The sequence below is a fragment of the Amblyraja radiata genome, chromosome 13 (genome assembly GCF_010909765.2).
Source record: "Amblyraja radiata isolate CabotCenter1 chromosome 13, sAmbRad1.1.pri, whole genome shotgun sequence".
Classification (NCBI taxonomy): domain Eukaryota; kingdom Metazoa; phylum Chordata; class Chondrichthyes; order Rajiformes; family Rajidae; genus Amblyraja; species Amblyraja radiata.
In genome coordinates, this window is record NC_045968.1 from 39,892,870 (window position 1) to 39,920,662 (window position 27,793).

At 45.7% G+C, this 27,793-nt stretch overlaps 1 protein-coding gene across 2 annotated transcripts in view; it reads right to left on the reverse strand.

Annotated features, from left to right (window-relative positions):
* rnf13 (ring finger protein 13) overlaps positions 1 to 27,793 on the reverse strand; it is a 204,797-nt gene that overhangs the window by 149,266 nt on the left and 27,738 nt on the right. Inside the window, exon 1 of one of the 2 annotated variants that reach the window (XM_033031857.1) lies at positions 4,630 to 4,652. The exons of the other annotated variant lie outside the window; for it this stretch is intronic. The gene's annotated coding sequence lies outside the window, so the exon portion shown is untranslated. Of the gene's footprint in view, positions 1 to 4,629; positions 4,653 to 27,793 lie in introns of those variants that run through there. 2 annotated transcript variants of the gene reach the window in all.

Consider the following 27,793-nt stretch of genomic DNA (forward strand, 5'->3'; position numbering starts at 1 on the left):
TGTGCATCAGGTTTACATTGTGGAAGCCCAATTGCAATGAAGAGGGAAATAGAGATTGTCATTAAGCCTTACAACAACATGGTGATGCTAAACTAAAAGCAGCAAAGCAACCGTCAAGTGAAAAATCATATACTTCAAAACATAAAGCCAAATTACATCACATCCAAATGAGATTGATAGCCAGATTTCCAAAAGCAGCAAAATGTTCATCCTTTAAATGTTCGTGCATCAAAACCTTGCTAGTTTCAAGAATAATTTGAATTATGCGCCTATATTTCTTTGTGTTGCACTGACACAGAGCCAAATGATTGAACAGGGTTTTGCAGGGGGTGGTGGGTTGGAACAGGTGTGTGAACAGAATAAAATATTAACATGACTGTAAGTACCAACCGTGTCTTTCTTTAATCTTGAAACACCGTTTAGAAATCTCAAATATGTATTTTAGGTTTCTGTTGATTTAACCTGCACTTAGCAGAATAAATAGAAAGTACTGGAATAAGGCATTAATAACACTGACTGCTAGTTGACAGCTTCCCGCCACCCCCACCACCCCAATCCACATTAAGACCCAAAGATTTTACAGCACAAGATTAGACTGGTTGCACTCACATTAAAGAAATGAAGATTTCTCAAAAGCAGCAACATTAGCAACATGTGTAGGAAGGAACTGCAGATGCTGGTTTACACCGAAGATAGGCACAATATGCTGGAGTAACTCAGCAGGACATGCAGAATCTCTGGAAAGAAGGAATAGGTGGCATAGAAACATAGAAAATAGGTGCAGGAGGAGGCCATTCGGCCCCTTGTGCCAGCACCGCCATTCATTGTGATCATGGCTGATCGTCCCCAATCAATAACCCGTGCCTGCCTTCTCCCCATATCCCTTGATTCCACTAGCCCCTAGAGCTGTATCCAACTCTCTCTTAAATCCATCCAGTGATTTGACCTCCACTGCCCTCTGTGGCAGGGAATTCCACAAATTCACAACTCTCTGGGTGAAAAAGTCTTTTCTCACCTCAGTCTTAAATGGCCTCCCCTTTATTCTAAGACTGTGGCCCCTGGTTCTGGACTCGCCCAACATTGGGGAAAAATTTCTGCATCTAGCTTGTACAGTCCTTTTATAATTTTATATGTTTCTATAAGATCCCCCTCATCCTTCTAAACTCCAGTGAATACAAGCCTAGTCTTTTCAATCTTTCCTCATAGGACAGTCCCGCCATCCCAGGCGTCAATCTTGTGAACCTACGCTGCACTGCCTCAATCACACGGATGTCCTTCCTCAAATTAGGAGACCAAAACTGTACGCAATACTCCAGTTGTGGTCTTACCAGAGCCCTATACAACTGCAGAAGAACCTCTCTACTCCTATACTAAAATCCTCGTGTTATGAAGGCCAACATTTCATTAGCTTTCTTCACTGCCTGCTGTACCTGCACGGCAACTTTCAGTGACCGGTGTACAAGGACGCCCAGGTCTCGCTGCACCTCCCCCTTACCTAACCTAACCCCATTGAGATAATAATCCGCCCCCTTGTTTTTGCCACCAAAGTTGTTAACCTCACATTTATCTATATTATATTGCATTTGCCATGCATCTGCCCACTCACTCAACCTGTCCAGGTCACCCAGCAACCTCCTAACATCCTCGGCACAGTTCACACTGCCACCCAGCTTTGTGTCTACCGCAAGGAGTGTTGCTCCTAATTCCCTCTTCCAAATCATTAATATATATGGTAAACAGTTGCGGCCCCAACACCGAGCCTTGCGTCACTCCACTCGCCACTGCCTGCCATTCTGAAAAGGACCCGTTCACTCCTACTCTTTGCTTCCCGTCTGTCAACCAATTTTCTAGTTTTCGAATTTTAGTACCAGATACCACGTGCTCTAATTTTAGTCACCAGGCGGTTCGGGTCGAGACCTTCAGACCCGAAATGTCACCCATTCCTTCTACTCAGTGACGCTGCCTGGCCCGCTGAGTCACTCTAGCATTTTGTGTCTATCTCCAACATTAGCAACATCTTCATCCAACTAAGTACAACAAAATAACCTCAAAGATGACAGTGCACTGTGGTGCTATTGACAAAATGGCTATTGGGCGGGATATCTTGAACGCCTCCAAATTAACATGGGTTTAATTCTATTTCAAAAGAAACTAGGTCAGCAAGTTCACGAAATAGGTTCAGTTGTTTAGTGTACATCTTTCAGAAAGAAGAAATGTAATAAATTAACAAATGGGCTACTCTACTTCTGAGATAGGTTATTTTCTTTCAAACCATTGTTGCCTCACCCTCAACTCCAAACAGTCCTAGAGGATTTCTTGATATCATGTCAAACCCTGGAGACGAGACTGCAGATGCTGAAACGTGGAACAAAATGTAAGCTGCTCAACAAATTCAACAGATCAAGCAAGATATGTGGATGCAAAGGGATGGTTGACATTTTGGGTCAAGACCCTGCATCAGGACTATGAGTGTTGAGGGAAGGCAGCCAATATATAGAATTGAAAGGGAAAGGTGGAAGAGAGAGAATGGTAAATGATAGGAGTAAAAAGGGCAAGGTGGATTATTTTGCTCATATTAAATTCTGGTCGACACTACCGGGCAGATCAATGTTTTGTCTGTGCGCAATCTTTACAAGACCACAGACTATTATGTGGGCTTCTTGGTTATTTCGAAGCTTTGTATGCAAAAAATAATTTCCTTGTCTTGAAGATGCAACAGACTCACCAGACTGACTGCTGAAATTAGATTGCTCGAGCAGAAAATATGAGGCTCTCTGACATTCAGGAGTTGGAATTCAAATTGGGAATGGATCATATTGAAATAAAATGATTCTTAGAGATGCTGGAATAACAGAGTACAAGGAGGGGATGAATATTGGTAATGTTGGCATGGGAGAGGATACCATCTTTTCCTTGCTTATCCTGCCAATGAAGCTGGAGGATTTAGTGGAAACAACACTGACAATATTTCTCTAATGCCCACTGAAGGTAACCCAGGTCTCAGAAACATTCAGGATGGCAGGGCACACTGCTCTCTGGTAAACGGCAAGTTTTTTAACGAGGTCTACAGTCTTGATTAAATAACAAGTCGGCATTAACTTAAAGTTTGATCTCTAATCAGTTGCAAACCCATGCACTAGCTGCGTACGCAGAGCAACAGGAGACCTTGCATCTTAAGTGTAGTAACAGTAACTTGAACAGTTTTCCTTAGTTCTGAAGTTAAGATTTATTCTCGCTGGAGATTTGTTGAAGACATGCAATGCCAACATCACTCGGGCTAATGCAACCTGGTTAAATGGAACCAAACCACATAACAATCCATTTGCTTCAAGCCTAGCACACCATTGCTGCAGCATGCGTAATCCATAATCGCATTATAGTTATTTAGCCAATAACACCAACAGTTTTTCCCAAGACTGCAATCTCTACAACCAAGAAAGGGGATATCACCACCTGCAAGTTCACATCCAAAATGCACATCACCCCCTCATATTAGTGAGGCATTCCCTCATAATAATGGGTTTTAATCCTGGAATTCCCTAGTGTATTATAGAAATACCTTCAGAAGGACTGCAGATATTCGAGGATGGTGGTTCATCACCATCTTCTCAATGGATATTAGGGGTGGGCAATAAATGTGAGCCTTCCCAACTCACATACTGAAAAATTAATAAAAGTAAATTGATTGAACTCTAATTAATATTTGGAATAATTCATTGTTTACACGACACCAGACTGGCCAAATGGACAAAGAGCAGACAAAGTCCACTAGTCAGTCAGTCATGACCCCAAACAAGATGCTGTTGTTTCTTTGACAGGCCTATGCTCAAAAGATTAATTATGCATGACATCTTTGACCAGTTCTGTGGTAAGATTCAATTTAGTAATTTGTAATTTACAGTGGGGAAATCTTATTATAATTAAAATTCAATTATACTGAAAAAGGAACTTGACATTCTTGCCTCCAAGTTGGAAGGACTTTCCATGATAAATGTTACCGTGTCAGAATTTCAGTCCTTTGGATGAGGCATTAAAGTGAGGCCCTATATTCCCCACATGTTGGACATTACAGTATCATGGGAACTCTTTTGAAGAGTAGGGGACATATTCTAAGTGTCCTAGCCAAGATTTATCCCTCTCCAATATTGCAATTGTTTGCTTATTATATCACATTGCTATTTGCAGTAATTGATAGCATGCCATATATCCTGCAATATAAAGAACCCTGTATTCCAACACGACCTTTTATAAAGTGCTTTGGATTACCCAGAGGGGAAAGACATTGTAGATATTAAAGGGTGTAGGAAAGAACTGCAGATGTTGGTTTAAATTGAAGGTAGACACAAAATTCTGGAGTAACTCAGCAGGACAGGCAGCATCTCTGGAGGGAAGGAATGGGTGACGTTTCGAGTCGAGACCATTCTTCAGACTGAAGTCTTTGTTATGCAAATCTCATTAAGCTTGAATACTTGTGTGTATTAAGAGGTTCATTCTTAATCCCTTGTATTTATTTTTGCTTGCATATAATTTCACATAATTACTAAATTAGTCTAAGCAACAGTTTGATTGCCTAATAAATATAGAAAGGAAATACATTTGCCCCAGTTTTTCCCTGTATAAAACATCCACCTTAATGGAGTTAATTTTTTTCAAGGCCTGCTACCAAGATCGTTCAATCTGTAAACAGGAAGAGTCAGAACTTCAGAATCAGACAAAGATTCCTACAATGTCCCAAAACAACTCAACAAACAATTCCTAATTTAGCGCATTGCAGATTTCCAGACTCCCCATCAAGTTCAAAAAGTTCAGGCAACAACATGGTAAGTGTTTGTCACTAACTCTTTTTCTGGTCATTTTGGATAATTACTCTGTTTCGTGTTGAAACTTCAAGAGTGACTTTTGTTTTACACACTGTCCTATTACCCGCCCTCTTACCTAAAACAAGAACACTTCTGTAATTCACCCGCCTTTTACCCTCTTATGGAACCTCCCTTCAGTGCTCTCGTATCTCTTTTCTTTGTGTACATCTTAAAAACATGTCACCACTTTGTCCAGTTCTGATAAAAGGTTAACGACCAGGAAAATGGAGTCGGATCACGTTGAGGCAGCAGTGCTGACATCAGCACATTCGTAACTTACATGCCTAATACATTATGGCCTTCTACGTGCTCGCTGCAGCAACCAATTTTAATTAGGGCTCATGAAATAAAAATAGAAAATGCTAGACACATCCAGCAGATCAGAGAGAAAGTAAAACAGTTAACATTTCTGGTCAAAGACTCTGCCAGAAAATAACTATTTCACAGATGCTGCCGGCCCTTCTGAGTATTTCTAGCATTTTGTATTTCAGACTTTCAGCATATCCCTTTTTATTTATATTTTCATTTTAACACGGACTTATCAACCTCATTTCAAAAATTAAGATTCTTCCTTTACTTTAATTAATATTGTTAGAAATACAGGGAGTATTTATGATCTTATAGGTGTACAAAATCATGAGATTAATAGATCGGGTAGACACACAGATTCTCTTGCCCAGAGTAGGGGAATCGAGAACCAGAGGACATAGGTTTAAGTTGAAGGGGGAAAGATTTAATAGGAATCTGAGGGGTAACCTTTTGACAAAGGGTGGTGGGTGTATAGAGGAGGTAGTTGAGGTTTGGACTATTGCAATGTTTAAGAATCAATTAGACAGGTACATGGATCAGTCAGGTTTAGAGGGATATGGACCAAATGCAGGCAGGTAGGATTAGTATACATGGGACATGTGTTGGTCGGTGTGGGCAAGTTGGGCTGAAGGGCCCGTTTCCATGCTGTACGACTCTATCACTCAATTATGCCACAGGTATTTTAAATATTTATAATTTTTCTAAAATTTCAACTGTTTCTGAAAAGTTGTCATTATCATGGAAACATGTAGACAGGCAAAGCATTCAACAGTACAAGCTGTCACAGGCTATCACGCTGGCCTGGGTCAGGTCTGTGGACTCCTCTGTCCTGAAACAGTCATTATTTTCAGACTGCTCGTCTGGATAGCTATAGCAACTTGCATTGACTTGCAAAAAGTCATTGCAACAACTAACTTCCTGCTGGAGGCAAATGTGAGCTACAGGTCACGTTGAGTATAATCCATCCCAGTGGGGACACAAAGAACTGCTCATGCTGGAATCTTCAGCAAAATACAAAGTGCTGGAGTAACCATATGGGTCAGGCAGCATCCGTGGAGTTCATGGATAAGTGACAGTTCAGGTTGGGACGCCTCTCCAGCCTTCTAAATGTTTCACCCTCTGCAGATGTTACCTAGCCCCGTTTCTCCTGAACAATTTCTTGTTCAAATTTACAATATTTTACTATATTCAATATTTTTCTTCCTTTCTGTAGGAAATGTCAAACCTCTGCAAATAAAGGCAAGAACACAAAATTGTAAATCAAACAACTGCTTCCTAGATAGCTGCCATAGTCAGTGTCCACACCTAAACAGGGCATCATGGTGATGTTAATGTTCTTTTAAATAAATCTAATGGCTGCGATTTAAGTTATACAGGTGCACAACTTTTTATCCGAAAGCCTTGGGACCAGACACTTCTCGGATTTCGGAATTTTTCGGATTTCCGAATGGAAGATTTTTAGCGTAGATTAGGTAGGTAGCGGGCGGCTTGAAACGTCTGGAGCGGCTGCCTCCTTCCCGGAGACTGGGGAATCATTGTAAATCATTGCTTAAATGTTAGTCAGTTAGATTGGAGGGATTTTATGTGGTGGGGGGGGGGGGGGGTGAAGGGGGAAACTTTAATTCTTAGTCCCCTACCTGGTTGGAGAGGCGGGGAGCGGGCAATGCTTTACCGGGTCGCCGTGCAGTAAGCTCCGGAGCGCTGTGGCCGCCGACTCCAAACATCGCGGAGCTGGGGCTGCGGGCGTCCGGCCGCGGGCGGCGCCGGTTGGAGCTCCGACCCCGGCAACTCTACCCCTGGCTGCGCGGCGCTCCAAATCCAGCGCGGCCCGCGACCGGACGCCCGCAGCCCCAGCTCCGCGATGTTGGGAGTCGGCGGCGTCGCAGCGCTGGGATACCAGCGGGGAGCGGGCAATGCCTTACCGGGTCGCCGTGCGGTAAGCTCCGGAGCGCTGTGGCCGCCGACACACAACATCGCGGAGCTGGGGCTGCGGGCGGGCGGCGCTGGATTTGGAGCGCCGCGCAGCCAGGGGTAGAGTTGCCGGGGTCGGAGCTACAACCGGCACCGCCCGCAGCCCCAGCTCCGCGATGTTGGGAGTCGGCGGCCACAGCGCTCCGGAGCTTACCGCACGGCGACCCGGTAAGGCATTGCCTTACTGCACGGCGACCCGGTAAGGCATTGCCCGCTCCCCGCCTCTCCGACCAGGTAGGGGACTAAGAATTAAAGTTTCCCCCTTCACCCCCCCCCCCCCCCTCCCTTCACATAAAAGTCCTCCAAACTAACTGACTAACATTTAAGCAATGATTTACAGATGTTTAAGTGTCTCCCTGGTCTCCGGGGAGGAGGCAGCCGCTACAGTAGTACAGACCTGGGTTGACCGTGGGTCGTTTCGGGTCAAGTTTGGCGCCAAACGCGAGCTTTGGTGTGCAGACGACATCCTGGAAAAATGTCCGGTTTTCTGAGCTTTTTGGTTTCCGGAACTCCGGATAAAAGGTTGTGCACCTGTACTAGCATTTTAAATAATGAACTTCTAACAAGTCAACAAATGTTCTATATTAATTTTGATATCTGAAATCATGCACTCTATCCTACACAACCATGATACTTCCTAAGGACCGTGTCACCTGCCTCATGCCAGTGTTTAGAATAGACACTTGAGGCTATAGAGAAGCATTCATTAGGAGGGGAGGATCTAGAAATCACAGCTCACGCAGTAATCAGCTGTGTTAGAAGAAGTAGCAAGGTGCAACTGTGAGAGTGCTTGAGAAGGTAATAATAAAATAATAAATAAAATCTTGAGGGGGGGCAGGGAGAGAGATCAGCATTATTAGCAAACGAAAGTGAAATATGCAAGGTTCAAAGAGTAATTTGTCTAAAGTATATATTCATGGGATATCAACACTAGAACAGCAAAGGAGACAGCTATTCTGATGAAGAAACAAAGAACTGCACATGCTGGTTTATACCAAAGATAGAGTCTGAGGAGGGTCCCAACTTGAAACATCACCCATCCTTTTTCTCCAGATGCTGCCCAGCCTGCTGAGGTACTCCAGCACTTTGTGCCAATCTTAGCTATTCTGATGAGATGGGTTCCACTTTAACTGGGCGCGCAACAATTAATCTGGGTATATGAGATAACTAATGCTGCACAATGGGAGGTGGAAGGAGGAACAGACAGGTTAGGTCATAGGATTGAAAAACAGAACCGCTGATGGTGGAATCTCGAGCAAGCCAGTGTTGGATGGTGAAAGTTGTGGGGGGAGGGTTGATTGTCTGATTGGCAGCTGGGTGGGCAAAGTAGAAGGATTAGCAGGTGGTAGATGAAGTACAAAAATAAATAATTAAGAACGTATGGCGAGGCTGTTCACTGCTTTAGCAGGAGCATATTTGGGGTACTGTGTGCAGTTCTGCACTCCATATCAGAGGAAGATTGCGGTATGTTGATAATAAATGCGCAATTGGATTTATTCTTAGGATGAAGGAATTGTCTTTTGAAGAGTGATTAGCAATCTTGACTATCTTGGTGGAGTTAAGAATAGTGAGAGCAGACGTCATTAACACTGGGACGATTCCAGGAAGCTACTTCCCCTTATTGGAAAAGTCCCGAACACCCTCTGAGTCTCACTACACAGGAGATTTTAGTTTGTGAATACGATGAAAAAAAAATATTTCTGTAAGGAGTTGTAGGTCTTATCCATTTTACACCTCAGTGTTGTAGATGTTCAGATATCAATACAACTTTTACACAAAAGAGAAATATAGATATTACTAGACCAAGGGGGACGCGTTGGGTCCTGTCCCCTCAACGCGCGGTTGCTGGGGGGGGGGGGGGGGGGGGGGGGGGGGGGGCGGGGCGGCGGCCTGTGGCGTCACACACACACACTAACCACCCCCCCTTGATATTATATTAATATTATTCATTCGCTCCTTTTACCCCCATCCCGCCCTGTACGCTCACGCATAGCCCCCAACTCGCAGGTGCAGCTAGAGAGGGAGAGGGGGCCGGGGCAGAGAGCGGGCAGAGGGAGAGAGAGGGCAGGGGAAGATTGAGAGGGGGCAGGGGCAGAGAGAGAGGGCAGGGGGAGAGAGAGGGCAGGGGCAGGGGGAGAGAGAGGGCAGAGGCAGGGGGTGAGAGAGGGCAGGGGCAGGGGGAGAGAGAGGGCAGAGGCAGGGGGAGAGAGAGGGCAGGGGCAGGGGGAGAGATAGGGCAGAGGCAGGGGGAGAGAAAGGGCAGGGGCAGGGGAGAGAGAGGGCAGGGGAGAGAGAGGGCAGGGGCAGGGGGAGAGAGGAATGGAAGGGGCAGGAGCAGAGGGAGAGAGGGGGCAAGGGCAGAGGGAGGGCAGGGGCAGAGGGCAGGGGCAGAGGGGGAGCGGGAGGGGGCATAGAGGGAGCTGGGGAAGAGTGAGGGGAGTAGAGTTTGAGTGGTGGGGGGGGCGTGCGGCATCACAGGGGTGGGCTAGTTCCCGGATGTAATACTCCCTCACTCCAGCTCCAGCCCCGGGGTTCAGCTGCAGGCTCCAGAGCGAGGCTGGGGGAGAGAGTGTTCAGCTTTGATCTTTGGTCTCACTCCACGGCCCGACTTGCTCGTTCTTTTTGCGTCTCTTTTGAATAACGGGCGGGCTGCGAGCGCCGGACAACGTCACTCGCAGCGCATGAAACACAACACGCAGATCCATTGTGACGTCATCACGTCATCAGCCAAAGCCAGCCGGTTTCATTTTCAAAGTTTCTTCAGATTTTTGAACATTTTTATTAATAACTCGAGAAATAATGCATGAATTTTTGAGATGAGGCAATTTTGGAATCCACGTGATAAATCTCTACCGGAATATGTAAAAAAATTACCGTTACCGCATCGCTTTTTCGCGAAGATGTGATCACACACAAACACACACAGACACAACCAAGATCAGTTTTATAGTTATACTAGACCAAGTGCAGACCCAAGTGTTTCCCCAACGGCGTTTGCGGGGGGGGGGGGGAGGGGGGGGGGGTGAGAAGAGGGGAGGGAGGGGAGGGGGAGAGGAGGAGGAGGATACGGGATAGATTTTGGAGGGAAAGGAGAGCGGGGTAGGGGGTGAGAGATGGTGAAAGAGATAGGGGGGATGGGGAAGATAGGGAGGAGGGAGGGGAAAGAGTGGGGAGGGAGAGTGGAGGGGAAGGGGGAGAGAAGTGGAAGAGTGGGGAGGGAGGAGGAGAGGGGTAGGGGGAGTGATGGAAGAGGGACAGAGAGATAGGGGGAAGGGGGTGGGGGGGAGAGGGAAGGGGGTGGGGGGGAGAGGGAAGGGGGTGGGGTAGAGAGGGAAGGGGGGTGGGGGAGAGAGGGATGGGAGAGGGAGAGGGGTGAGGAGAGGGATAGGGGAGGAGAGAAGGGGAGAGAAGTGGAAGAGTGGGGAGGGAGGGAGGGGTTAGAGGGATAGCGGGAGTGGTGGAAGAGAGACGGGGGAGTGGTGGAAGAGGGACAGAGGGGTAGGGGAAGGGGTGGGGGAGAGAGGGGAAGGGAGGGGAAGAGGGGTGGGGGTGGGAGAGGCGTGGGGTAAGGGGATAGAAGTGGAAGAGTGGGGAGGGAGGGGTAGGGGGAGTGCTGAAAGAGGGACAGAGGGGTAGGGGGAAGGGGGTGGTGGTAGAGAGGGAAGGGGGTGGGGGAGAGAGGGATGGGTGGGAGAGGGAGAGGGGTGATGAGAGGGAAACATAGAAGCATAGAAATTAAGTGCAGGAGTAGGCCATTCGGCCCTTCGAGCCTGCACCACCATTCAATATGATCATGGCTGATCATCCAACTCAGTATCCTGTACCTGCCTTCTCTCCATACCCCCTGATCCCTTTAGTCACAAGGGCCACATCTAACTCCCTCTTAAATATAGCCAATGAACTGGCCTCAACTACCTTCTGTGGCAGAGAGTTCCAGAGACTCACCACTATCTGTGTGAAAAATGTTTTCCTCATCTCAGTACTAAAGGATTTCCCCTTTATCCTTAAACTGTGACCCGCTTGTCCTGGACTTCCCCAACTCGGGAACAATCTTCCTGCATCAGACAAATGCAATTCAGGACTTTTCACTTCACAAGCAAAGTCAGAATGACGGTTAGTGAAGAATTCGAATAATCGCTGAGCGTTCAGATGCTGCGCGCGCCTCCTGCACCAAAGGGGGGGGGGGGGGGGGGGGAGCGTGTGTCGTCACACACAAAGATCTTGTAGCGGAGAGCTCCGCTATAAGATCTTTGGTCACATACTGAGCTCTGCTATAAGATCTTTGATCACATACTAAGCACGTGCCTCCACAAACAGATGAGCGTCTTCTTGAATGGAGAGCGCGTGGCCGCCTCCACAAACAGTCACACACACTGAGGACCCGCCCCCACAATAAATATTTTGTGAGGAAGGGGAGGAGGAGGGTGGCGAGGGAGAGGGGGAGAGGTGGGGGTGGAGAAGAGGGGGAGGAGAGGATGGGGGAGAGAGGTGAAGGGGGGGGGAGAGGGGTTGGAGCGGGCGTGCATGAGTCGAGAGAAGAGAAAAGGGCAGAGAGAGAGAGAGGCTGGTACAACAACAAAAAAGCTGGATAAACTCAGCGGGTGCAGCAGCATCTATGGACCGAAGGAAAAGGGCAACGTTTTTGGCCGAAACCCTTCTTCCGGGTTTCGGCCAAAAACGTTGACCATTCAATTCGCTCCATAGATGCTGCCAGCATCTGTAGTTCCTTCTTAAAGACAGAGACTGTGCACGGTAAGGGAATGAGGAGGGAGAGGGGGAAGAGTGTGGAGGGAGGGGGAGAGTGGGATGGGAGGGGGAGAGGGGTGGGGGGAGAGAGGGGAAAGAGTGTTGGGGGGGGCAGAACGGGAGGGGGGGTGCAGAAAGGGAGGGGGGGGCAGAAAGGGAGAGGGGGGGCAGAAAGGGAGAGGGGGGGCAGAAAGGGAGAGGGGGGCCGAAAGGGAGGGGGGGGGCCGAAAGGGAGAGGGGGGGCCGAAAGGGAGGGGGGGCCGAAAGGGAGGGAGGGGCAGAAAGGGAGGGGGGGCAGAAAGGGAGGGGGGGGGGAAAGGGAGGGGGGGGCGAAAGGGGGGGGCGAAAGGGAGGATGGGGGCATAAAGGGAGGGGGGCAGAAAGGGAGGGGCAGAGAGGGAGGGGGCAGAGACGGAGGGGGAAGAGAGAGGGGACAGAGAGGGAGGGGCGGAGAGGGAGTGGGGAAGACAGGGAGGGGGCAGAAAGGGAGGTGGGCAGAGAGGGAGGGGGCAGAAAGGGAGGGGAGAAAGGGAGGGGGTGAGGGGGCAGAGAGGGAGGGGTAGAAAGAGTAGAAAGGAGGGGGGCAGAAGGGAGGGGGCAGAAGAAGGGAGGGGAGACAGAGAGGAAGGGGGAAGAGAGGGAGGGGAAGAAGGGAGGGGGTAGAAAGGGAGGGGGTAGAAAGGGAGGGTTAGAAAGGGAGGGATAGAGAGGGAGGGATAGAGAGGGAGGGATAGAGAGGGAGGGGGTAGAGAGCGAGGGGGTAAAGAGCGAGGGGGAAATTACCCAAATGAGAGCCCTCGGGACAACAGGTGGGGAAAAATGAATGTATTTGATTCAATGTCCCAGGGTCTTCAGAGTCAGCAAGGACTTTGAAGTGTGATCAAACATTTTAATGAAGAAATAACACCACAAACTCTCACAGCATGCGACTTTAATTGAATGATGAATATTGACATCCTTATCTACCTCCAGACTTTTACCTGGGCATCCTAATGGCCCACCAAAGAGAAAGTAGCAAGGCATACTTAATGTCTCCTCTGTAAAACAGCATCTCCAACAGTGCTGTAATTCCTCAGTACTTTGTGCCAAGCTAAATATTTGCACACAATTCTCTACAGTGGAAATGTAACCCATAACCATGAAAAATAGTTGAGTGATTAAATCTCACGATTCACAAATTAGAGAATGCAACAGAAACAAAAGAAAAGTCATACCCCAGCATTTATTTCAACAGGCAGATCAGACATCCGTTTGAAATATCACTTGAAAATAAGTGTTTTAATTACATTCCTAAATTTGCTCTAGACAGAGTGGAACAATTGACCTTACTCACTCTTTGACTGAAGTCTTTTATCCTCAGTTTAATCTCCAGTAGGCAAGTCACAACAAAAGTTGCAAGTTCTGTTCTTATGAACAAGCCGTTGCAATATCTAAGTCACTTTACAGCGTATTTGCCAAGTTTGACACACACTTGGTCATACGCTGCAGGTACGACTAAATCTACACAATATGAAGCTTGAGAATAAAATAATCAGTAGCACATTATCACATGTATTTTTACAAATTTCTCCTTTAAGTTTATTTGAGTCTGAGACTAGTTTAAAATACCATCTGAGCTAGAGAATAAGTCTGAAGAAGGGTCCCAGCTCAAAATGTCACCAACAACGTTCTCCAGAGATGCTGCCTAAAAGCCATGTCCCACTGTACGAGTTCATTCAAGAGTACTCCCCGAGTTTGACCTGATTCGAACTCGGAGATTTACGGTAATGGCCACTCGTAAGTACTCGGGGCTCTCGTGGACATGTTTCAACATGTTGAAATATCTTCATGAGTCTTCCCGAGCTTGCCTGCCTTAAGCGAGTCTTCCCGAGTACATGCCGTTAGCTTTACGAGCCGCTAAGAGACGTCCCCGAGCTCCGACCTACCCGCTACGTTCATTCTACGTGCTTACCACGAGTTTGATTTTTTTTTTAACTCAGGAGAGCATTTGAATGAACTCGTACAGTGGGACAGGGCCAGAGTTACTTCAATATTGTCTTTTATGTAAACTGCAGTTCTTTGTTTCTACATACTGAATAAATAATATACTTTTCTAAATAACTAAATTTTCACTTTAAAAGCATCAGCTGAAAGCTCAGCTTAATTTCTTTCTGAAATGAATCATATATACCAAGCTTTCAAACCATGAAGAACAATGTGTACTAGTAAATACATGGAGTACACATTCAGTTCAAAAGGAGGGAAAGTTCAGGACCAGAATGTTGTGACTATGCAGTCTTCGAAAGACATCCTTGTCAGCCACTTGTTTATTAATTCTCAAAATTTATACGTATATCAAGGGAAAAATGAACTAGTAAAGAATAGGACCCCTCAAAAGACCAGTGTGGGCATCTATGCATGGAGCCACAAAAATTAATATCTTGTCTCCATTTTTAACCGTGGAGGAAGATGTGAACATTAGGGAACTGGACCATTAATGGGAGATACCATAGAGTCATTCAGCATAAGTAAGTAAGTACGTTTATTGGCAAAGTATTCACAAACAAGGAATTTCCCTTGGCGCTCCACCCACAAGTAACAACATGACATACAGTGACAGTTACGATTGACTCAGAAAACACTAAACATTAATAATAATAAAACATTAATGATAAAACACCATTGATCAAGCATGTGAACCACCAAAATACCAGATCAAAGGGAGGCTACAGATTTTTGGCTGTTGAGTAGAGCAACTACTCGTGGATAAAAACTGTTTTTATGTCTGGCTGTGGCAGCTTTGACAGTCAAGAGTCGTCTCCAGAAGGAAGTGATTCAAGGAGTTTGTGGCCAGGGTGAGAGGGGTCAGAGATGATTTTGCCCGCTCGCTTCCTGGCCCTTGCAGTGTACAGTTCATCAATGGAGGGAAGGTTGCAGCCAATAACCTTCTTAGCTGATCGGACGATTCGCTGCAGCCTCCAGGCGTCGTGCTTGGTGGCTGAGCCAAACCAGACCATGATGGAGAAGGTGAGAACAGACTCTACGATGACCGTGTAGAATTGGACCATCATTGCCTGTGGCAGATTGTGCTTCCTCAGCTGCCGTAGGAAGTACATCCTCTGTTGTGCCTTTTTGACTGTGGAGTCGATGGTGGCCCCCCACTTAAGGTCCTTGGAGATGATGGTTCCCAGGAACTTAAAATACTCCACAGATGTGACTGTGGTGTTGTTGATGGTGAGTGGGGTGAGGGGAGGGGGTGCTCTCCTAAAGTCTACAATCAATTCCACTGTCTTAAGAGCATTGAGCTCTAGGTTGTTGCGATGGCACCAGGACGCCAGCTGTGACACTTCCTGTCTGTAGGCAGATTCCTCCCCATCCTGGATCAGTCCAATCAGGGTTGTGTCGTCCGCAAACCTGAGAAGCTTGACAGAGGTGTCTGTGGAGGTGTAGTCGTTGGTGTAGAGAGAGTAGAGGAGAGGTGAGAGTACGCAGCCTTGCGGTGCTCCTATGCTGAGTGTTTGCGGGTCCGAGATATAGAAACAGGCTCTTCAGCCCAACTTGCTCACACCAACCAACGTGTCCCACCTGCCTACATATGTCCTATATCCCTCTAAACCTATCCTATCTAAGTACCTATCTATATGTTTCTTAAACGTTGAGATAGTACCTGCCTCAATTAGCTCCTCCGGCAGCTTGTTCCATACACCCACCAACCTTTGTGTAAAATAACCCATTAAATCCTATTAAATCTTGCCCCTTTCATCTAAAACCTATGTCCTCTCGTTCTCGTTGCCCCAATTCTGGGCAAGATACTCTATGTATGCACTCAATCTATTCCTCCCATAATTTTGTACACCTCCAAATCACCCCCTATCCACCTGTGCACCAAGGAATGGAGTCCTAGCCTGCTCAACCTCTCCCAATATCCCCAGGACGTGAGAGCTTGAGCTGTCTTGGGGGTAGCCCGCATTAGAGCTGCTGCTGAACGTCTTAAAACCTATGAAAGAAGATAAATTTCCGAGCCTGATCAGGCATTTCCTTGAACACCGTGGGAAGCTAGAGAAAACAATTGCAGGAACCCTGGCTCAAATGCATGTATCATCATTAGCTGTGGGTGACAAACCAGAGAGGATGGCTAAACATGTGCTTTGATTTAAGAAGAGCGCCAAAGAAAAATCTGGGAACTATAGACCTATAAGCCTAACAACTAACATCTGTGATCATCAAGTTAATGGAGGGGATTCTGAAGGATAAGTTATACATGCATTCGTAAAGACAGCGGTTGATTAGGGATAGTCTCCATGGCTAAGTGCCCAAGATGGGATGTTCCAAACCAGGTCAGCGGAGATGTCCTAATTCTTTAGGGAACTGGGGTTCCCCTTTTCCATTTTATAAGAGGCTCTCATTAGGGTCTCCTCAATATCCCATAGCTGCACTCTTGCTCCCCCCCCCCCCCCCCCCCATTCGTAACAAGGACAGAGTTCCCCTTGTCCTCACCTTCCACCCCATCAGCCGCCGCATACAACGCAAAATCCTCCGACATTTTCGCCACCTCCAACGGGATCCCACTACTGGCCACATCTTCCCATCTCCACCCCTTTCTGCTTTCCGCAGAGACCGTTCCATCCGCAACTCCCCGGTCAACTGATTTCTTCCCACCCAAACCACCCTTCCCAAGGTACTTTCCCCTGCAACCGCAGGAGATGCGACAACTGTCCCAAACCTCCCCCCTCGACTCCATCCAAGGACCTCGACAGTCTTTTCAGGTGAGGCAGAGGTTCACTTGCACCTCCTCCAACCACATCAAATGTTCCAAGTGTCTATCCTGTCTATTAGCAAGACCAAGCACAGGCTCAGCGATCTTTTCGCTGAATCCTCCGCTTAGTCCGCCTAAAACTACCTGATCTCCCGGATGCTCAACATTTAAACTCCCTCTCCCATTCCCACACTGACCTTTCTGTCCTGGGCCTCCTCCATTGTCAGAGTGTGGCCCAGCGCAGACTGGAGGAACAGCACCTCATATTTTGCTTGGGTAGCTTACACCCCAGCAACATTGAATTATCTAACTTCAAGTAGCCCTTGCTTTCCCTCTCTACCCATCCCCCCCCCCCCCCCCCCCCCTTCCCAATTCTCCTACCAGTCCTACTGTCTCCGGCTATATTTTATCACTGTACCACCGACTCCCCTGACATCAGTCTGAAGAAGGGTCTTAACCCAAAATGTCACCCATTCCTTGCCTCCAGTGATGCTGTCAGTCCCGCTGAGTTACTCCAGCATTTTGTGTCTATCTTTGATTTAAACCAGCATCTGCAGTTCTTTCCTTCACGGGTTATCAAGAATTACAGCAGGATCTTGATCAGCTTGGTATACAAGAGGAATGGCAAATTGAGTTTGATGCAGTTAAGGGCCTGTCACACCAGCATGCGATTGCATGCGTCTAGCGCGACCAAACATGATGGCTTGAGGCGTACGGCCTCGCGGGGCCGGTCCCACTTCCAACCGCGGAGGCGTATGGAGTTGTGCGGGGCTGGTCCCGACATCATACTCACGAATCAGCTGGGCAGGAGGCGGGCCGACTGAATTTGGACGTCGCACGGCGTCGGGCGGTTACGTCGTCACGCAACGGCACGCCGGGCGGTGACGTCATCGCGCAACGCCACGCGCTAGGCTTACGCCGTTAAGACGCTGCGTACGGCGTCGAGACGCTGGGTATGCCCGTCGAGGCGCTGCATATGGCCTCAATGTGGCTGCGGGCCGACAGTCCGTTGTCGCGCGGGATTTTTGGACAGTGTCAGTTTTTCGGAACCCCGCGCGATGTCGGGACCAGCCCTGCACAAGTCCACGCCCCCCCGCCCCCCCCAACCGACGCAGGGCGGCAATGGCCTGGCCTTGGGGGAGGGGGGGGCAAAAAAGGAAACTTATCCGTGGATAAAAGGAAACTTATCTGTCGGGTCCATTTTGACAGGAGGGGAGGGGCGGGGCAAGTGGGGGTGCTGTTTTATCTCGCTAGCAGGGAACTCGCTAAATAGCCCGCTGCACGGTACGTGTTAAGAGCTTGCTGCGGGCCAGATAAAATCTTGTGGTGGGCCGGATGTGGCCCGCGGGCCATAGTTTGGAGACCCCTGATCTAGCCAACAGAATTGCATAGAAATGAGGAAGGAAAAGTCTAGAGCTAGAAAAACTAAGGAAGATACTTGATGTCATGTTGGGAAATTTCCTCAAGTTGATGATCGTTACGATTGCATCAAATAAGCTATAGACAACATCTGTTTCTAGTCATGAGATATAACTTTAAATACATTAATTTCCATGGCAATCTCCCAAAATATTTTCATTTCATCAATGCAAGGAAAGAATAACTGAGAATCCATTATTTTCATGGTAAACCACTAATTTCAGGCTTTCTGCACAATGATCCTCAGTTTTATGATCAGAGCCTTTTTTTTGAAGGGCAACTTTTTCCAAAATATTAATTGCAAATAAGGTTCTCATTTCTTATTTAAATTTCCTGGGTGGAACACCCACCCCTACATTCCTGGGTGGAACACCCACCCCTACAGTTGTATACATCTGCTGAATAGACAGATGTAGACAACTGGCCTTGCCATCTCACTGCCAGCACTTGTATGGCTTGTTGTATTACTCATGATAGTCCTGGGAGGGTAAAACGGTTTAGCCTGGCCTTTATTCAGGAGACTCAAGAGATTGCAGATGCTGGCAACTGGAGCAACAAACTGCTGGCAGAACTCAATGGGTCGAGCAGTATATGTGTAGATAAAGGAATTATCAACATTTCATGAAGTGACCCTGCATCAGAACCCTTTATTCTATTAGCCAAATAGTCATCCACGTTTAAATGACATCAATACAAAACCATCAAGGAGGAAAATAGTTGGTAAAGACCACACCCTAATAAAGGCTCAACGCCAAATGAGGCCTTAATATAATACTGACATTTTTTACAGGAGATACCAACTGCTGGCCACATCAGAAACTGAATTTGCTTAAGCAAACCTTCAATGTTGGATCCAATCAATTAGAAGCAATGAAGATGTAATATCTGTACACAAGGAACTGCAGTCCTGAAGGGCCCAGACTCCAAATGTCACCCATCCATGTTCGCCAGAGATACTGCCTCACCCACGGAGTTACTCCAACACTGTGGCAAGATTGAACATCTGCCAAGATTGGCTAGCATGAAAGCTCAAAACCTGAACAATTATATCAGAACCATCTGCACCAAAGCCTACATTCAGTGATAAAGAATCATAATAGAAATGGGAAAATGAATGGATAAAAACTAACAAATTCCAGCTTCCCTCTACGTAGAACTTCAAAGAATCAATTTAAATGCATTATTTAGATTCTGAATGGGCTCCTGCAGATATTACGCAGTTACTCGGGCAAGAGTCAATTGATTGCCTTTTATCTATACTCATTTTTTTGGAAAAGAATGCCACAAGTAAGGTTTGTACCAATTTCCACTGTTCTTGAAACTGTGGTGAGCCACCTTTTTGAACCTCTTCAGCCTTCCAGGTGAAGGCACAACCACAGTGTTGTCGGGTCGGGAGTTTAAGGATTTAGACCCAGCGACATATCTCCAAGAAAGATTGGTGCCTGCCTTGCAGGGAAATCTCGGGTAGTGGGGTTTGCATGTGCCTGCTGCCCTTGTTTTTCATGGAGGTAGAAATTGCAGGTTCAGAATGCGCTGTTGGAATATCTGGGCAAACAGCTGTAGTGCATTGTATAGACAATACCCTGTGCAGCCGGTAGTGGATGGAAACAAAAGCTCAGGCTAGTCCATGGAATTTCATTTAAGTAAGTTGCCTTGTCCTGGGTGATGCTTTGCTTCTTAAGAATTGTTCGTGATACACTCACCCAGGCTAGGGAAGAATATTCCATTAGCTCCCGATTCGTTCCCGGTGAAAGGCATTGGGACGTCAGCACGCGAGTCACTAACCACTGGCTTCTGGCCTGCTCTCATATCAACAATCTGGACAAGTCTGTTTCAGTTAAAGTCTGGTCAATAGTGATTCATAAATATTAATTATGGGTCACTAGTAATAGCAGTGCCACAGTAGGTTGTTAGATCTCCCTTGGTGGCAATGGTCATTCATTATCTGCTAATTTTGTGGTACAAATGTCACTTGTCACTTATCAGCCCAGGCAAACATGTGCAAGCATGGACTGCTTCATCTACTGAACAGCTGCAAGTTGAATTCACCACTGTGCTATAATCAGCAAACATTCCTACTTCTGACCTTAGTATGAAAATGAACATTGCTGAAGCAACTGAACATTCTTAATAAACTTGGGTTTAAGAAGGAACTGCAGATGCTGGAAAATCGAAGGTAGACAAAAGTGCTGGAGAAACTCAACGGGTGAGGCAGCATCTATGGAGCAAAGGAAATAGGCAATGTTTCGGGCCGAAACCCTTCTTCAGATTGATGTAGGGTGGGGGGGTGGGAAGAAGAAAGGCGAAAGCAAGAGGAGGAGCCAGAGGGCTGAGGGAGAGCTGAGAAGGGGAAGAGACAGCACCAATTTCTGGTGGTGCTAACTCTGGCCATGGAGGAGGAAATTGGAGGAGCAGCACCTCATATTTCACTTGGGCAGTTTGCACCCTAGCGGCATGAACATTGACTTCTCCAATTTCCGGTAGACCTTGCTGTCTCCTCCCTTCTCAGCCATTATATGTTACCTGATAACAATACTGACATGTATGAACTTTCAAAATGTATTGAATAAGGTACCACATTACAAATCTATCATCAGGGCTAAAGGTCATAGATTAAAAGGAGCTACAGCAGCAGTGATAGAAATTTGATAACGCAAACAGGAAATGACAACGATAAAGGTTGATTTTCAGTCTAGGATGGGGCCGTGTGCAGCAACTCAAGGGATTACAACTATGAGCACTCTTTTCTTTATATAATGACTTAGACTTGGATGTACAAGACAAAGTCCAAGTCTGCAGATGACAAATCTTTGCATAGTGAACTGTAAAGAGTACAGTACAGACTTCAAGATGTAAATATAGTGGAATAGGTGCATCAAAACAGTCATAGAATTATAGAGCACAGAAACATCTTCAACCAAGCTCATCCATGCAAACCAAGGTGCCTTATGCCCACATTTAGCTCATATCCCATATACCCACCACGCTGAATGTAAAAATTGCCCCTCAACGTCCGATGAAATCTTTCCCTTCTCAGCTTAAACCTACGTCCTGTAGATCTTCATTTCTCACCCTGGGAAAAACATTGGATTCACCCCATCTATTCACGCATGATTTAATTCAGTCTACAAGATCACCCTTCAACCTCCTGCACTTCATGGAATTAAGTCTGAGCCTGCACAACCTTGGAGCAGTTGGATCTTCGAGCAGCAAGTCCGTTGTTTGTTTGCAGCAAGTGAATGTCAGGTCAGTACAGGCGCAGGACTTTAAAAAGGAAGTCTGTGGACAGGCCTGGGCAAATGAATTGCAGGTCGGAGCAGGAGCGGCAACTTGGAGCAGCAAGTCCAGTGATTGTTTGCAGCATCCAAATTGGCTAATTGAGTTACTAATAAAAACAAGGCAGGGTGTAGCGGAGCAGCCATGTTGGGAGAGAGGCTGTGCAGATGTGAAGTGCTGTGTGAGGTCAAGTGCAAGTCTTTGGCTAAAGAGTCTTTGGAGAGGAGGCCGAGGCAAGGAGGTTATCAGAAGCGGATGGGAGAATAAGTTTCAGTCTGCTCTTGTGTGAGTTTTCATTATGTTTTAATTTCTCTGTCTTGGGTCAGTTGCAGTTGGTACAATGCTCCTCCTGCAGGACGTGTGAAGACAGCATCACGCTGGTGTCCCCAATGACTATACCTGTGGAAACTGTTTCAATGTGCAGCTCCTTAAAGACTGCGTTCGAGAACTGGAGCAGCAGCTGGATGACCTCAAGATAATCCAGAAGAACGAGCGCTTCTTGGACAAGACGTATAGCGAGATTGTTACACCCACGTTCCAGGAAAAGGGAAAGTGGATGACCATGAGGAAGGGAAATAGACATGGATTGCAGGTAACCTCTGTGTCCATTCTCCTTCAAACTATTCCTCTTCAAAAAAGAGGTGAACACTGCCCAGTCCATCACCACCATCAAAGGGATCTACAAGAGTAACTACCTCAAAAAGGCAGCCAGCATCATCGGGACCCACACCACCCTGGTCACACTCTCATTTCACGCCTGCCATCAAGAAGGTATAGGAGCTTAAAAACTGTAAGGTCCAGGTTAAGGAGCAGTTTCTTCCCGATTGCCATCAGGCTATTAAACACGTGTAAGAAAGAACTGCAGATGCTGGTTTAAATCGAAGGTAGACACAAAATGCTGGAGTAACTCAGCAGGCGAGGCAGCATCTCTGGAGAGAAGGAATGGGTGACGTTTCGGGTCAGACATAAGTCTGAAGAAGGGTCTCGACCAGAAACGTCACCCATTCCTTCTCTCCAGAGATGCTGCCTCACCTGCTGAGTTACTCCAGCATTTTGTGTCTACATTCAGGCTATTAAACACTACAACCTCCAAATAGGCTTAGAACTGCACAGACTTGAGGGCATTCTTTGTTGACATGTATGCTGGCTTGTTGTTTTGGTTCGAAATCAGTAGATTGTTGCCAAAGTCATGCATGCATGTATGTACACACACACACATACGTGCACACACACACTGAACTTTACTTGTTGTTTATTATGGTTTTTACAGAGTACTATTGTTACACATCTGTTGTGTTGCTGCAAGTAAGAATTTCATTGTTCTGTTACGGGGCATTTGACATTAAAACATACTTGATCCGTTCTGCAAATCGAACTGCGCAATGAATTTGTATTAGGTGATCACAACTGAGCACAATGCATGCTGGGGAGAAAGCAGGAACAGGGTAGTGATTCTGGATGATCAACCATGATCATATTGAATGGCGGTGCCGGCTCGAAGGGACGAATGGCCTCCTCCTGCACCTATTTTTTGTTTCTATGCTAGTAAAATTACCAATTTTATGATACTGTCTTCATCATAAATGTAGAATACTAATTTTCAAGTCACTAGAATATACATTTCAAATAAAATTTGCAATGGTTATAAATATCCACTTTTACACACTCCAATCCCTTTTTATTTTTTTTGCTAAGTTTCAATTCAACAACCCTCTAGCATCCTGCAATATTATCTTTGCAAATTTACTGGCAGCTTGCTCAGCTGTCGACAAATGATAATGGCTTCAACTGTAACACATTTTTCAACGAAGATCATTTGAGGGGAAAGAGAAAAAGGAGTTTTACTGCAAACCTGTTCTAAGATTCCTCAATTATCAAGGGAACATTAGTATAACAAAAAGGGGCGAGGGCAATTTTATCACTCCAGTCTTTGGGATGAAATCTTCACAGAACACACAAGTTTCTTGGTCCACATGCCAACTCACAAACAACCTTTTCTAAGCAAAAAATATTAATGGTACATGGTCATAATTGACATTGCTTGCATATATTTACAATTATTCCCCCACCCACTCCCCCAAAACAAAATGGCGCTAAAAGCCAGACACGCGTTGGTCATAATGAATATTTATTTCTTGATAAGACACCAATGAAACAGATCTTTTATTTAAAAACACAATAGTCCTGTAGATTCTTCATAGCCACTACTAATGGAAATCTTTCCTGAATTTGTTGCTTAAATTTAAATTTCAGTTGCTGTAATAGGATTCAAACTAGTCTCTAGATCAGTGGCCCAGGCCCGTGGATAATTATTTAGCAGTAATCGGAGCAACCTTTTAAAACAATTAATAGTATTTGGTCCTAAAGGTAATAACCTGAAGGGTCTCACGTAAAATGGTTGTTCGGCAAATAAATGATTAACCACATAAAATTATTTTATTCTACATAAACCATTGCCACAAAGCTATCTACTTGAAATGCAAATAAAAAGCATTGCTTTAAAAGGTCAATTGGTGGATTACCCATCAAATTTATAGTCACAGCAATGAAGCATTTGAAACCCAATATATGCAGTTACATAGTAATTTATAGGATAAATCATACTGATAAAGCAAACTTTTAGAGCTGAAAAGTTTCCAATAGCAAAATTGATAAAAGCCAGAAGATAGATGCAAAATGCTGGAATAACTCAAAGGGACAGGCAGCATTGATAAAAGCCATATGGCTCAAGGTGCACTTCCATATGGCACCTTTCATTATCCTTTCACGATGTCTTTAAAGCATTTTTACAATCAATAAAAGACTTTTGAAGCACACTCACAGTTGTAATGCAGAGAATATTGGAGTAAAGTGATATATAGCATGCTCCCAGAACAGCAATGGGACTTTATTTGCACAGCATTTCACCAGCTTAAGAAACACAGAAGTGGTTTGCTAAAAATATTCCAGGGATGAATAACTTTAGTTTCAGAAAATATATCAAAACATTGAGGACAGGTGGGACTAGTGTAGCTGGGACATGTTGGCCGGTGTGGGAAAGTTAGGCCGAAGGGTCTGTTCCCACGCTCTATGAGTTGATGATGATCCATTTATTGGCATCAGAAGCTGATAGATATGCAATATCAGTAACCCCGAGAACTTAATATTCAATGATCCTTTATGAAAAATTGTACACATTTCCACTGAGTCAATGTCTCATTTTCAATTTGTGAAGCAGAAACTCTAATTGCCTTGTGTTGTTAAAGTGCAACCTAAAGTCTTCTACCAAGTCGAAGTCACTCCTGCATGGCGTCTCCGATTACAACATTTTTGGAGAGTCACTACCAATTACCAATATCCTTTTGAATTAACAAAATGTCCCTGCATGATTCCATAAGAGGATGCAAGATGCCGAAATATACACATTCATCTCCAGGTACACTGGTGATTGAAAGTTGGCCAGAATATTATACAGGCGATTTTTGCATTACAATGGAATTACAGTCCAGGAAAACCACCCATATCACAATTTTCCACAATGAGACCCTATTTCCCTTGAATCGCATTTACAGGTGGAGATGCATTTCTACAAGATATTTTTCTCACAACAGTACTAATATTGCAGCTGCTTTCACCTTAAGGGGTCACTTAAGATGACCTTGTCAGTTTCCAAAACAAAATCCCTTCAGCAACTGTGAAAGGAGAGACAAGCGACTACAGACTATAGAAAGCCCCAAGTAGTAGAAAGCATATTATCGGGATGCATTACAGCATGGTTTGGGAACAGATCCATTCAAGACCACAAAAAATTGCAGAGAGTGCAGACGCAGCCCAGTCCATTACGCAAACTAATCTCCCTTCCATTGACTCCATCTACACTTCACGCTGCTTCAGCAAGTACAGCAGCATAATGATGGATCAGTCTCACCCTGGTCACTCCCTCTTCTCCCCTCCCCTTTTGAACAAGGGGTACAGAAGTTTGTTTACGCATACCTCCAGATTCAGGGCCAGTTTCTTCCCAGCTGTTATCAGGCAATTGAACTGTCCTCTCATAGAAACATAGAAAATAGGTGCAGGAATAGGCCATTCGGCCCTTCGAGCCTGCACCGCCATTCAATATGATCATGGCTGATCATCCAACTCAGTATCCTGTACCTGCCCTCTCTCCATACCCCCTGATCCCTTTTGCCACAAGGGCCACATCAAACTCCCTCTTAAATATAGCCAATGAACTGGCCTCAACTACCTTCTGTGGCAGGGAGTTCCAGAGATTCACTACTCTCTGTGTGAAGAATGTTTTTCTCATCTAGGTCCTAAAGGATTTCCCCTATATCCTTAAACTGTGACCCCTTGTCCTAGACTTCCCCAACATCGGGAACAATCTTCCTGCATCTAGCCTGTCCAACCCCTTAAGAATTTTGTAAGTTTCTATAAGATCCCCCCTCAATCTTCTAAATTCGAGCGATTACAAGCCGGGTCTATCCAGTCTTTCTTCATATGAAAGTCCTGACATCACAGGAATCAGTCTGGTGAACCTTCTCTGTACTCCCTCTAGGGCAAGAATGTCTTTCCTCAGATTTGGAGACCAAAACTGTACGCAATACTCCAGGTGTGGTCTCACCAAGACCCTGTACAACTGCAGTAAAATCTCCCTGCTCCTATACTCAAAATCCTTTTGCTATGAATGCCAACATACCATTCGCCTTCTTCACTGCCTGCTGCACCTGCATGCCTACTTTTAATGACTGGTGTACCATGACACCCAGGTCTCGTTGCATCTCCCCCTTTCCTAATCGGCCACCATTCAGATAATAATCTACTTTCCTGTTTTTGCCACCAAAGTGGATAACCTCACATTTATCCACATTATACTGCATCTGCCATGCATTTGCCCACTCACCCAGCCTATCCATGTCACCTTGCAGCCTCCTAGCATCCTCCTCACAGCTAACACTGCCCCCCAGCTTCGTGTCATCCGCAAACTTGGAGATGTTGCATTCAATTCCCTCGTCCAAATCATTAATATATATTGTAAATAGCTGGGGTCCCAGCACTGAGCCTTGAGGTACCCACTAGTCACTGCCTGCCAATCTGAAAAGGACCCGTTTACTCCTACTCTTTGCTTCCTGTTTGCCAGCCAGTTCTCTATCCACATCAAAACTGAATCCCCAATACCGTGAGCTTTAAGTTTGTATACTAATCTCTTATGTGGGACCTTGTCGAAAGCCTTCTGAAAGGCCAGATATAACACATCCACTGGTTCTCCCTTATCCACTCTACTAGTTACATCCTCGAAAAATTCTATAAGATTCGTCAGACATGATTTACCTTTCGTAAATCCATGCTGACTTTGTCCAATGATTTCACCACTTTCCAAATGTGCTGCTATCCCATCTTTAATAAGTGACTCTAGCAGTTTCCCCACTACCGATGTTAGACTAACTGGTCTGTAATTCCCCGTTTTCTCTCTCCCTCCGTTTTTAAAAAGTGGAGTTACATTAGCTACCCTCCAAACCTCAGGAACTACTGCAGAATCTAAAGAGTTTTGAAAAATTATCACCATTGCATCCACTATTTCTGAGGCTACTTCCTTAAGTACTCTGGGATGCAGCCTATTTGGCCCTGGGGATTTATCGGCCTTTAATCCATTCAATTTACCTAACACCACTGCCCGGCTAACCTGGATTTCACTCAGTTCCTCCATCTCATTTGACCCGCAGTCCCCTGCTATTTCCAGCAGATTATTTATGTCTTCCTTAGTGAAGACGGAACCAAAGTAGTTATTCAATTGGTCTGCCATGTCCTTGTTCCCCATGATCAATTCACCTGTTTCTGACTGCAAGGGACCTACATTTGTTTTAACTAATCTCTTTCTCTTCACATATCTATAAAAACTTTTGCAGTCAGTTTTTATGTTCCCTGCCAGTTTTCTTTCATAATCTATTTTCCCTTTCCTAATTAAGCCCTTTGTCCTCCTCTGCTGGTCTCTGAATTTCTCCCAGTCCTCTGGTAGGCTGCTTTTTCTGGCTAATTTGTATGCTTCATCTTTTGTTTTGATACTATCCCTAATTTCCCTTGTTATCCACGGATGCACTACCTTCCCCGATTTATTCTTTTGCCAAACTGGGATGAACAATTGTTGTAGTTCATCCATGCAGTCTTTAAATGCCTTCCATTGCATATCCACCGTCAACCCTTTAAGAATCAATTGCCAGTCAATCTTGGCCAATTCACTTCTCATACCCTCAAAGTTACCTTTCTTTAAGTTCAGGACCCTTGTTTCTGAATTAACGATGTCACTCTCCATCCTAATGAAGAACTCAACCATATTATGGTCACTCTTGCCCAAGGGGCCACGCACAACAAGACTGCTAACTAACCCTTCCTCATTACTCAATACCCAGTCTAGAATAGCCTGCTCTCTCGTTGGTTCCTCTACATGTTGGTTTAGAAAACTATCCCGCATACATTCCAAGAAATCCTCTTCCTCAGCACCCTT